Below are 7,883 nucleotides of genomic sequence, written 5' to 3'. Positions count from 1 at the left end.
CGCTTAGATTTTCCCTTTGAACTCCTATTTGCTATCAGTACATACCCACTGAGAGTTAACTCTTTCTCTGATGGCTTCAAAAACTGAAGTTTTATTTTCCTTGAGGAAAAGGGTGATGTTCATATTATTTTGCATGATTTATAAGAGATGGTCAATTATGTCTATATATCAGGTTCTGAAATGTATCAAATGAAATACTGATTTCCACTGAGTTTCGGATTAAGAATATTTAACTATATAGAAATAAGTTGCTAAGTTTCTTGCAGGTATTAAAACCCTGTCTTGTCATTCATTTAGAAATTATACCCTCACTTCTAGTCCTCTTCCCCCAAAAAGTGCACAAACTAGGTGATCATTAAATTTTATTGCATTCAGGAGGTTGGCATAATCCTAAAACTAGATGATTCACATGGGAAAGCAAAACTGAAATCAAGTCAGCTTATATAAACCTAAGGTAGTCCATATAGAAAAATTCTTAGGCTAGAAATTTATAAAACAAGTAAGCAAGTTATATATCTTATACAACGTACATATCTGTCTAAAATATAGATAAAATGCTAAGTTGGTAAGATTGATGTTAGGTGCATTAGTCTATTTAATAAAACTTGACAGGAAAGTTTAATAAAAGCACTTAAACACATAAGTCAAAAAAATCATAGGCATAGCATAATTACTATTATTACAAATTTGTGTCCCTTCAGAGTTGTCTGTGCTGTAATCAATACTATCATTTTAGAAGCTAAGGAGAATATATTTTAGTATCTCAATTCACTGTTCAAAAATATAAATGATAAATCATATACTTATTAAAACTCTGGACATTTTTTTAACAAAGAGAGAGTGGGGAATATTTTCCCAGCCACCTTACAAGGAGTGGTGATAAATGCTAAGACCTCAGTTACAGCTTTTGGCTTGTGCTTTAAATAATTGTATCTGGAAGCTGCCCTCATTCTGGGAAAAGGATCTGGCTAACTTCAACAGGCCCTTACTCTAAGGTCAGGGGATTCAATAAAACAGTCTCTATCGGGCTGGTTTCCCCTTGTAGCTGTACAACTAATCTGGCTAATAGAGGTTTCTAGAAAATAGAATGCCAGTGCGTAGAATATTAGTTTATTATTTTTCCTCTCAATAAACAAAATTAGAATGTCTGTATCCTCTGTTTTATACTCAGTCATATCTTACCATTCCCCTCCCTTACCCACCCACCCTCCTCTGACTCTTCTCTCATTTCCTACTAAGGAAAAGACTTGTGCAAGATCACACACACAAACATGTGCGTGCGCACACACACACACAGCATTTTTAAATATAATTGCTTAGATTACTACGAGGGAGGATCTCATACCAAATTCTGAACAGGAAAGTTTCTAAGGCAGTTTGATTAAAGAGAGCATCTGTTTCAGAGAGAAGAGATCTGCATATGGATATGACATTACTTTCTCTATGTCTTGATTGATCTTCCACCCAGTAGTGGGTATTAGAAAGATCCTCTGTTAACCAGTCTGTAGGCTAGCAGTGAGGTGCAGGTTCTGATTGACCTGTTCACACATGTAATTACTAATACTAATAAAAGGCCATCAACGGAGGAATTCAATATATTCTACAATAAAAAGAATTCATAGAATGGATAAACTATTTTTACAAATCAAGCTTGAAACCAAAGGATGTAGACTGTTCAGTTCTTTTACAATAAAACACTCAAAAATGAGTATTGAAGTAATGTAACTCAGCATAATAAGGACCATAATAAAGTCAACATCATACTCAAAGGTAGAGACCTTTTCCTCTAAGTCCAGGTAAAAGACAAGGTATATAATCTCACCACTTCTATTCAGTGTAGTGTTAAAAGTCCTAGCCAGAGCAATGTGCAAGAATAATTTATAAAAGTTTGACTAATCAGAAAGAAAGAAATAAAACTACCACTATTTGCAGATGACATGATAATATACCCAGAAAATTCCAAAGATGCCACTTTAAAAAGGTATTAAAAATAATAAATATAATAAAGCATCAGGCTGATGAATGAATAAAGAACATGTACAGTATATATGCCAAGTAGAATACTATTCAGCTGTAAAAAAGATGAAATTGTGCCACTTATAATAACATGGATAGATTTAGAGGATATACTACTTAGTAAAATGAGCATAATAGAGAATAATAAATACTAAAGATTTCACTGATATGTGGTATATAGAGAAAACTAACAAATGAACCAAATAAAACAAAAATAAACTTTTGGACTTTAAGGCCAATTAGTGGTTAGTAGAAAGGAAGGGGGAAGGAAGATAACTAATTGGAACAAAGGTGACAACTGGATTTTAGTGGTGAAAGCAACTACTACTTAATGGAGTAGATACACATATTGATTTGCAATGATGCACACCCAAAACTATAAATGTTATAATGCAGTATTACTTCAATAGAAAATAAACAGCATAAACATTAAAAAAATTAAACCCAATGGCCAAAAGAAAACTGATTTGATTATAGAAAAAAGTGATTTTAAAATATTACTCAAAAATGTGTACACTTTATAATGAAGATATAAAATATTTACCTTCTTTTCTGGTGTCATTTCTCTTTACTCACCTTTTCCTTGAGGGTGGTAAGTCTGTTTTGGCTGGCACATGAAAAATCTTTTTCTTATATTTCTCAGAAGACTGTTATTGATGGAAATTAATGGAAGGCAGAGAATGATATCTCAGTGGGAAAAAAAGTGTTGGCCTTAATACCTTATGTTGATGTGAACAAGGCACACAGTTTTAAAGAGTGCTTTTTTTAAATAAAAAGTTTTCTTTTAGGGCCTCCCCAGTGGCGCAGCTGTTGAGCGCTGGGTTGTGAAGCTGCCCGTGGCCTCTGAGGCGCCAGTTCGATCTCCGGCTGCTCCCCAGCCACCAAAGGAGGGTACCACATGGCGTGCAGACCTCTCCTGCCTCCCGCTGCTCCCCTCAGAAGTGTACTTAGGTCCTTCTGCCTGCTCTGCCCCCCGCTCTGGCTCTGGTGAATTCTCTCACCCTCCCCGCGCTTCTGACTGTACCCAGTGCATGTATAAACAAATAAACAAACAAATAAATAAATAAAGCATGCCTCTATAAAAAAAAAAGTTTTCTTTTAAATATTGGCTATTGAGGTAATGTTGTTTATAGCAACTATGTATGTTTCAGATGTAAAGATTCACACCTCTTCAAATGTATATTACTCTACCACACCCACAACCAAGGCACCCTTAGTACCCTTCTCCCCTTTTCCTCTACCCTTAACTCTATCCCTCTGGTAGACTCAATTCTACCATCACATACAGGGTTTGTTTAATTTTGTTTTGCCTCGTCCTTTGTTTTGTTTCTTTATATTCCATGTGAGTGAAAAAATCGGGTATTTGTTTTTCTCCTTATTTCTCTTAGCATAATCCTCTCCAATTCCATCCATGTAATTGCAAATGGCAAGATTTTATCTTTTTTTATAGCTGAGTAGCATTCCATTGTGTATATATACCACAAGGTCTTAATCCATTCATTTCTTGGTTAACACTTAGGGTATTTCCATAACTTGTTTATTGTGAACAGTACTTTAATGAACATAGTTGTACATATATACATACATATATGTACATTTATACACATACATACATATACATGCATATGCATATATATGGAACTCTATGCTCTGACAGTGATAGAAACACAGAGGTTTGATTTCTCAAGCTATTAGCCCTCCCTAGTGGCACAAGGGGTTAAGTCTCAGCACTATCAAGCTATAGCCAGTCACTGCAGCACAAGTTTGATCCCAGGCCAGGAAGCTAACCCACATGGCACAGCAGACCTCTCCTGTCTAGCTGGATGTTTGTCTCAGCAGTGCATTTCAGTCAATCCAATCCCTGTTTGCTCACCATTGTCTCTGGTGAATCCTCTCACTCCCCGCCCTGCACCTGTGGCGTACATCCCCACTCTTGTATACATAAATAAATATATCTTTGATAAATAAATAAATATGTCAAGATTTTGGTCTGCTTCAGATTATTATTATTCAGGTCTCCCAACATTCTTTACCACAACATAGTTAAGAATGGATTTTAAAATTTCCTTCTAACTCTTAATGTCCTTGCAAAGGTATATATGTTAATTTAAAATATCTTTTAGTCAGGCTTCTTTACATCAAATTTCTATGGAAATTAATGGGCAATAAGAAAGCATTTGGAACATTTAGAGCAGAGGACATGCCATTACATTATAAAATCCTACATTATAAATACATATAAAATAGTAAATAAGAATAATTTTAAAAGATATTTATCTTCCTTTTTTGAATTGGAGTTGTCATATGCACACTTATTAGCAGAATTTATTTACCCAGGTGTTAAAATTATCAGGTATTATCCTGAAATTCAGAGATCAAAAAGTACTTCTAACAAGTTTGGATTTGAAAAAGTTCTAAAATAAAGACACCTTCATTGAGAATAGTAGTCAGTTGTCACAAGCACCTAGTGTGTTATTTATGATCATCAGTAATGTCTGCTGATTTGCAAAGCATGTTAAGAAGCTTTGTGTGGAAACAGTCACATGGTGATGAACTGGCGTAGGTATTATTACATTCTGATATTAAATTACACTTTACAGTGTATCTGTAGGGTTGCATCTAATCCAACAATATAACATTTGCTAAGCAAAAGTACTTTAATGTCTTTTCTAGGCAAGTAAATGGCAGAGCAAGTGTACATTATTCTCAACAGGGAAATTCAAGTATAGTTTGCTGCTGCCGACGAGAAGATTAAATAAAGAAAATCCAATTTAATATATCAATGTTCTAGCACTAACCTGTAGTGAAAACAGAATTCTGAAATAAGATATTCGTCACTGTCTTCAGGAATATGGACTTGCACAATTTAAGTCCGTCAAAATGCCATGTCTTCTTTCATTTTTTATAAAAATTACGTGTTAATTTTTTTTTTTTATAAAACAACTGCACTTTCACCCATGGACAACAGATGTGCAAGGAAAGACAAGTTTGTCTCTAATGACAGGAATATCATTATTTGAGCACTTAGTAGTGTTAAATACATGAATAACCAGCAGACATTATCTAATTAAAACATCCCTGCAGCCTTAAACAGTAGGCTATTTTGTGAGGATTTTAGTGCAGAAAAGTGAAAGACAGTTTCAACAGATAACCCAGTGTTGCACAGCTAGTAAACTACAGAGCCAGATTCAAACCTGTGCCCCACAACTTCAAAGTGAATCAATCCCTTTATCTAGAATTTACACTTGCAGGTGCATGACTCCTATTCATCATCTCTAGCATTTTTACGCAATACATATATTAGGATTAATGAGATTACAGGGGAAATTTTACATGTTTCCCTTGTGTGATTTTACATAAAATTCAATAGCTAAAATTTGGTGATTTTAATTTAGATAACTCCCTTTAAAATTTTACTATTTTTATCTAACAAATGTTTTGATGTCAATAAGACAAGTATAGAAGTAGTGATAAAGAAAGAAGTATGACTTGTTTCTGAACTTCTAAATTCATTACTAATATTGCAATAAATTCTTAAAAATACATATATATTCAAACTGGGGTTAATAACTAGACATAAATGTATTTTAGTATTTACTTAGTTGAAATGCTGTATAAAGAAATATCTTAAAATTGTATTATCTTTCAGTTGCTATAATAATCAGTATATTTTTTCTATTAAATGTCATATAGATTAACTTGGAAATGATTTCAAAATGAACTTTACCTATTGGTTTCACAAAATATTTAGCTGTACTAGACATGTAAGAACATATTAAATTAGATGAATAATTTATTTCCTAGCATATTAATTCACAAAACCTCATCAAGAACAAAAATAAACAAACAAAAGACCCAACTCATCGAAACAATCTCTGTAATAAGACTGCTAATTTGTTTCTTTAATACCTCAGCATCTCTTTCCAACTTCATTGGAAATCAAATACAACCAGGTTGTGGTAAGTGCTAATCAAAAGACAATAGAAATAGAATTTGTATGAATGTTTATTGCAATTTCCCTCATAGGTTATGTATCATTTATATCTGAACTATTAAGTATTCAACTTTCCTAAGCTTTATGGAGGAAACCATAAATGTTTTTCTCACCAATTTCTTACACAAAGCTGGAAACTCAAGCTTAAGTCAGGAGGTTGATTTCTCCTACACAAGAAACAGTATGATTCTTTTCACACCCCTGCCAGAGGCAATTATGGCTGTATTTAATTCCCAAATATACAGTTCTTTGAACTCCTATTCACAATCTCAGAGGGAGAAAATAAAATGAAGTGCTTTTATCATAATACAGTATTTTTGTTATTAAGACTTAACTTTTTTAAAGAAGTTTTAAGTTCACAGAAAAATGGTGGGGAAGGTACAGAGATTTCCCTTATATCCTGCACCCAACACATGAATAGCTTTCCCCATTATCAACATCCCCAGCAGTAGTTATTTGTTATCAATATAACTGATGAACCTATACTGAGAGTTCATAATTGCCCAAAGACCACAGTTTATGTTATATTGCATTCTTGATGCTGTACATTGCATGAGTTTAGAGAAATGTATAATATGTATTCATTACTACAATATCATACAAAGTATTTTAACTTCCCCAAAATCTTTTGTGCTCCACATATTTATCTCTTCCCATCTACCAATTCCTGGAAAGCACTGATTCAGTCTATCCATAATTTTGCCTTTTCCAGAATGTTATATAGTTGAAATCACACACTATGTAGTCTTTCAAATTATCTTCTTTCAGTTAAAGTGTCCTTCATGTCTTTTCATGGTTTGATAGCTCACTTCTCCAAAGAAGATATGCAAATTGCCACTAGGCACAAGAAAAAATGCACTAATCTGAGAAATGCATATCAAAACCACAATGAAATATGGTTTACTCAATGGAAAATAGTATGGAGTTTACTCAAAATATCAAAAATAGATCTTCCAATGATCCAGCAATTCCATTTCTAGGTCTCTACTGAATGAATATAAAAACACTAATATGAAGGGATATATGCACTTGAACGTCCATTGCAGCACTCTTACAAGAAAAAAGCTGTGGAAACTACCTAAGTGCTCAAGGACAGAGAAGTAGATTAAGAAGATATGGTATAAATACACTATGAAATACTAAACTATATAAAAAAAATATGAACTCTTGCCATTTGTGACAAGTTGGATGGAACTGGAGGGAATTATGCTAAGTGAAATAAGTCAGGAGAAGAAAGACAATTTCTTAGATGATTTTGCTCATATGTGGAATATAGAGAAATAAAACAAAAATGTGAAAATTAAATAAACAAACCCTAGACACATGTCTGCAGAACTGAAGCTACTGGGGAAAGAGCAAACAAAGTGCTAGGGAGAGAGCCCAATGGTCTATGGAGCTATGAGTGTTTGGGGCGTGCGCACGGTGCCATATAATCCCAGGAAGTGTGAACCTATTCCTTTAAATCATATACAGTACTGTAAACAAATTTTGCCTCAATAAAAACAAACAAAAGTACCCATAAAAATGGCACATTTCATCCAGTTTATCAAATTTGTAGGCACCAAGCTGTTAATATATTCCTTTATGAGGCTTTTAATATCCATAGGATATATTCATAGTGATATTCCTTCTTTCATTATTGATATTAGTAATTTTTGTCCTCTCTCCATTTTGTTGCTGTTGTTGTTGTTGTTAGCCTGGCTAGAAACTTACTGATTTTATTGAACATTTCAAAGAACCAACTTTTGGTTTAGTTGATTTTCTCTATTGATGTCCTGTTTTCAATTTCATTGATTTCTGCTGTAATTATTATTTCTTTTCTTCTGCTTACTTGGACTTCATGTACTCTTCTTTTTTCCAGTTTCTCTATGCA

Source organism: Talpa europaea (genome assembly GCF_964194135.1).
Source record: "Talpa europaea genome assembly, chromosome: 2".
In the NCBI taxonomy this organism is placed as follows: domain Eukaryota; kingdom Metazoa; phylum Chordata; class Mammalia; order Eulipotyphla; family Talpidae; genus Talpa; species Talpa europaea.
This window is presented reverse-complemented; position numbering follows the sequence as displayed.